This window comes from Capsicum annuum, unplaced genomic scaffold (genome assembly GCF_002878395.1).
Source record: "Capsicum annuum cultivar UCD-10X-F1 unplaced genomic scaffold, UCD10Xv1.1 ctg60083, whole genome shotgun sequence".
In the NCBI taxonomy this organism is placed as follows: domain Eukaryota; kingdom Viridiplantae; phylum Streptophyta; class Magnoliopsida; order Solanales; family Solanaceae; genus Capsicum; species Capsicum annuum.
In genome coordinates, this window is record NW_025868858.1 from 1 (window position 1) to 5553 (window position 5553).

Here is a 5553-nt window from a genome sequence, read left to right on the forward strand (position 1 = left end):
TAAACCATGAAATGTAAGGATTCATAACTTGTAAATCAAATCATAAAGTAATGGGAGAGGGAGATTATATATATTTCATGCTCTCAATTCACAATTCACAGTTTTCAATGCATACATACATATATACAATTCAAATCAATTTGGGGGAAAGCCGAAAGGCCAAAACAATATCATCGATGTTTCTAAAACATGAATATATTCATAAATTCAAAACCCCTTTCTTAAAATCATGATTTCTATGCCCATGAGATTTTAGAAAAACCCCGGTACCTCAATTTAGGAATTTAATGGATGATTCTTGAAGCCTACGATTTGGAGATTCCAAATCTGCAATCAATCTTGAAAATCCACGGTTAAATCTTGAGTTATTTGGGTTTTTAGTTTGAAACCCTATAGAGTGTTCTTGAGAGAATTTGGATGATTCTGAATGTATTCTAGTGTCTTTGGGATTAAATCTCGTGTTTAAGCTGATAAGGGGTAGAAAATACCCAATATACCCTTAATAAGATGGAATAAAAATATAACTGGGAGTTCGATTTTATGGGCCACCGCGACGCGCACAATCGCAGTGGCTCACTGAAAATTGACGAATGGGATTTTTAAGGTCACCACGATGTGGAGCCATCGCGTTGTCCTACTGGTTGGGGCCTGGAACTTCAGCGCGACGCGCCATAATCGCGCTAGGTTACTGAAATTTGACAATTGTTAAATAGACCACCTCCGCGACGCACCAAGCACTAAAATGACGATTTTCGTTCTAGCCCGAAATGCGGAGTGTTACAGAGATTCCTTATTAGACTCTGGTGGCGACATTGTTATTTTGCCTCTAAAACCAAAGCCTCTTAGCTCTCTCGCTACCTTAAATTAAGAAAACAATTCCTTGTAGGAATTATCATATTGTTGCATGGACCTTACTTCTACTAATTCCACACAAATTAATTCATGGATGATCAAAGATATTAGCAAAATTGAAATTATATCTACTACCCTCATTCTTTCAAATTCTCAAGTAGTAATGAATCCACAATATGCATTCCAATTTATATTAGTTTCTCTTACCTTTGTTCATTTTCTATGAATTTTTAATTCCAAAGTTCGATAAAATAACACGCAAATGGTGACTCGTGAGTCAAAAAGGGTCGAGAAAATCCAACATCGTAATTATATTCTTAAGCAACAAGTAATGTAAAATAATCAGTAGATTATATGGTAGGTTAAAATCCACTAAATAATTTAATTGATAGTATTTGGTTATTTTGTTCCAATCTTTATATATATATATATATATTACTTTACTACTATATAGAAGAGGTAGTGAAGGAATACCAGGGATAAAATAGGTATTTCACACCAATAAAAATCAGTCTTTCCCATGCTCTAGAATCATCCGATTCTTTGTTTAGCCATTTCATAGATGACCACCAATTCAACTTACCCAACACTACTTCTCTCAAACAAAAACTCAAAAACGCATTCTTCGAGTTCCATTATGATCCGTTGAGTTATTCGTTGAATTTTGAAGATGAAGCGAACTTCACCAACTTCTTTTCTAGACTTCCTCTGTCGCCGGTGATGGTGACGGAGCCGGCTACGGTGAAGGTGAAGCATTTGGGTATTGTTGTACGACTGGTTTATCAGTTGTAATGGTGGGTGGTTTTGTTTGTTTTTGTTTTTTGTTTTTTTTGATTATTACCTCTTTATTATTTTGTCGTTTTTTACTTTTATGAAAACATGTTAAAAGTAGTTGTTGTACAAATATAGGGGATAAAAGTTAAGAGCTTCAATTTATATAGGCTTAAGTTGTTTTGGTTAACTTTATGTAGTCTTAAGTTATAAAATTAATACTTATTAGACACTTTTACTAAAGGATTCATAAAATGCTCAAAGGGGAAAGGACACATTATGTCATGTTGCAATCAGCTCAAAACACTAGCAAATCAAGCCATTGATTGCTTCGAGACTCACTGTGGTTGGAATTCAATTCTTGAAGGACTGTGACTTGGCGTACCACTTGTGGCAATGCCTCAATGGTCTGATCAAATGAGGGATGCTAAATTTATAGATGAGATATGGAAGATTGGTATGAGGCCTAAGTTGGATGAGTTGTTCGGGATTGTTGGAAGAGAAGAGCTATTATTTTGTTTAAATGAGGTAATGAATGGGGAGATGAGTTGCGAAATTCGAAAAAAAAGTGCTAGAAAATGGATAGATTTGGCTAAGAAAGCAGTTAGCCAAGGAGGTTATTTAGCTTTGAGTCGACTTTCGACTTCAAAGCTATTGCAACCTTTAAAAACAGAGATCCATTTTGTTGGGTTCGAAATCAACAGGACGTCATGCGGAAGCTTAAAGTTTGCAAATTAAAATGGTGATAATTCAGATGACAAATGAAAATATACTAAAAATATATTATTGAATATAGTTTGGTCAATTGGCCTACATATTAAAAATTAATATTATTAAGAAGTTGAAAACTATTGAGAGAAAATCTCCTCCTAAACAAAACTCTTTAAACGACTACATTGTGAATGTTATTGTGTTATGGTATGAAAAAGGGTCTTCTATTTATAGATGTCCAAAACTTTTCGTACAAGAAAGAGGTTAGCCAAATATGAAAAAGAATTATATTTTTTCTTTCAGAAAAATAAAAGTAATTATGGTAACTTTTATTTTCCTTCAAAGAAAAAATAAAATTTAAATATAGTAATAAAATCAGGGTAAAAACCCTAACAAATCTCCCCTTTTTGGCTTGATTTTCTTCAATTGATTCGCCTTCTTCACATATTTGATCTTTGTTCTTCATATAGTATATCACTGTTGCTTGGCATGTTTAAAAATAGAGTTTTTGGGGTTAAAAATATATGAGCCCTTTTCGGGTTAAAAATATTGGAGCCCTTTGTAGGGTTAAAAGTAAGCTTTATTTTCAAATATGTAGCAGTAGAATTATTGAAAATATGATTGACAATCGTCTCTATATGTAGTTTTTGGACATATATCTTCATTATCATCAAATTTGTTGCAATTTTCATCTTAAACTATCCTCAATCGAACTATCTGATCTTTGAACCATTCACTCTGATACCACTTGTTGGGTTCAAAATCGAGAGGGCGTCATGTAGAAACTTAAAGTTTGCAAACCAATACGGTGATAATTCAGATGACAGATAAAAATATACTAAAAATATATTATTGAATATAGTTTGACCAATTGACCTATTTATTAAAAACTAATATTATTAAAAAATTAAAAACTATTGAAAGAAAATCTCCCTCTAAACAAAACTCTTTAAACACTACATTGTAGATGTAATTGTGTTATGGTATGAGAAGTTTCTTTATAGATGTCTAAAACCTTTCGAGGTTAGTCAAATATGAAAAAGAATTATATTTTTTCTTGAAAAAGTAAAAGTAATTATGCTAACTTTTATTTTCCTTCTAAGAAAAAATAAAACTCAAATATAGTAAGAAAATCAGTCAAAAACCGTAACACTTTTATTTGAATCTTTTGATGCAAAGTTTTCATTTTAGTTTCTTGAAATTGGAAGTAGTAGAAGGGAAAAGGATTTTATCTTTTAAGAATAAAGTTATGAGTTTTGATTTTTCTATTCCGGACTCCTCGTCCTTGACACAGGATTTGTCTTCGTTAACTCATATGTGCAACTACAACGATCATCATTCTCATCATCAAGATTTCAAATTTTTGACGGGGTTCCAAGCTATTTCGACGAATTCAGGTTCTGAAGTTGAGAACTCAGTTGGTACTGAGTTCGGTACTAATGAGTTGGGTTATACAACGTGTCTGTCTCGGCCTCCGCCACCTGCTCCTGCTCCTATACCTGCACCTACCTGAGTTTTGTCATTAGCGCTTAACGCTATGATGAATCATTGCTCGGAAAAAGAAAAAGCCATTGTTGTTGTTGCTGAAGAAAGTTTTAAGAAAATTACTGATACTTTTGGTCAAAGAATTTCCATTTATAGAGGTGTAACAAGGTATAATTTTTATTTTCATTTGCTTTTGAATTTTTATTATTATTATTATTATTATTATTATTATTATTATTATTATATGCATGTAGGTGGCTGTTTAATGTTTTAGTTGATTTAGATTGAAAAATAAATGGGGTTTAATTTTCTTGATTTGTTTGGTTACATTTTTAGTTTTTTCCTCCATATGTGTGTTTGGTATTTTAGTAAGTTTCGATGGAGTAATAAGTGGGGTTTAATTTTCTTGATTGATTTTTACATCTTGAGGAAGCTTTTAAATGTGTGTGTTTGAAGAATTGCTGATGGTGATTTCTCTCCCATTCTAACTGCAAAATCCATTGAAACTATCTCCTTGAGGTACTGTAAAAGAAGTTTTATTTGCGAAAAAGCACTTCTTTTTTTCAATTTATCGAAATTAGCCTCTCTACCTTCACAATAGGTAGGGGTAAGGTCGAAGGTCTGTGTACACAGTATACTTTCCAGACTTAACTTGTGGGATTACACTGAATTTGTTTTTGTTGTTGTTGTTCAAAGAAATTGAATGAGAGAATTTAATGGTTGATTTGCAGTTCTGGCACTACTCAAGGGAAGCCAAAGTTTGTACCTTTCAGATAAGACCTAAAGTTGACCACAAAATTTTGCTGACACTAGGTGAAATGTTTGTCATAAATGCTGGACCGGGATTCGGGTTACTCTGTCATATACATGAGCCATTTCTTGACCCAAAAACAACTTCGAAGATTCATGTATGACATGTTTTTCCCCTTGAGCATGTTTTTCTCAGGTTCCATTATATTTGGTTCTATCATCTGTTGGTAGAAGGGGTGTGTTGGAGCAACGATGAGTTGTCTCCGTATGACTTATAAGTCATGGGTTCAAGCAGTGGAATCACTCATTGATTCTTGCATCAGGGTAAGGTGTCTATATCACATCCCTTGGGTTGTGACCCTACACAGACCCTGAGTGAAAGCGGAATGCTTTATGCACCAAGCTGCCCTTCAAATATCTGTTGGTAATCAAAATATTAGTCTTATTATGAAGAAAGATGTTCATTGATGTCCAACATCAAGTCAAAATTGGTCTTAATCTTGAGGATGGAGGAACATTAGTTCAACCGATATTTTATATGTTGCTCATCAAAGAACTATTTCTAAAATTTCTAAGTTCTCGACAATAATTATCAAGGGAAACTGCTTGAACTTATCGACGAATGGTAATCATCTCTTAAATTTTTTCCTATGCAAAGTAGGTATAGTGTTCCTTATGATTAACATCTGTGTAAACTATGTGATTCTCACCGAGTTGCCAGATTTTATAGGTGGTAGTTGTATGTGTGAAAATGACGGCGGTTGTTTAAGGCTCGACAAAGGGCCATGGAGAACACTAAAGACATCAACGGTGAATGTGATTTTTACCAGCCCTTCTTTGCATAAATCGCCATCTTTGTATCTCAACTCATTTTGATGTACATGAAGATGAATTTTCGAGAAGAAGCAGAATGCGTAGAGAAGACAGTGGCAACATGGAATGTTACACGCCAACCAGTAGGAGAAAATCAGCCCCAGATGGTAT

The 5553-nt window shown here is 33.6% G+C and overlaps 1 long non-coding RNA gene across 1 annotated transcript; it reads left to right on the plus strand.

The window, feature by feature from the left end:
* The first annotated feature begins 3606 nt into the window (after positions 1–3606).
* On the plus strand, positions 3607–5505 carry LOC124893471. Its single transcript, XR_007050721.1, has 3 exons — positions 3607–3987; positions 5300–5379; positions 5457–5505. It is a non-coding gene; the product is annotated as an uncharacterized LOC124893471 (long non-coding RNA).
* The last annotated feature ends 48 nt before the right edge of the window (positions 5506–5553 follow it).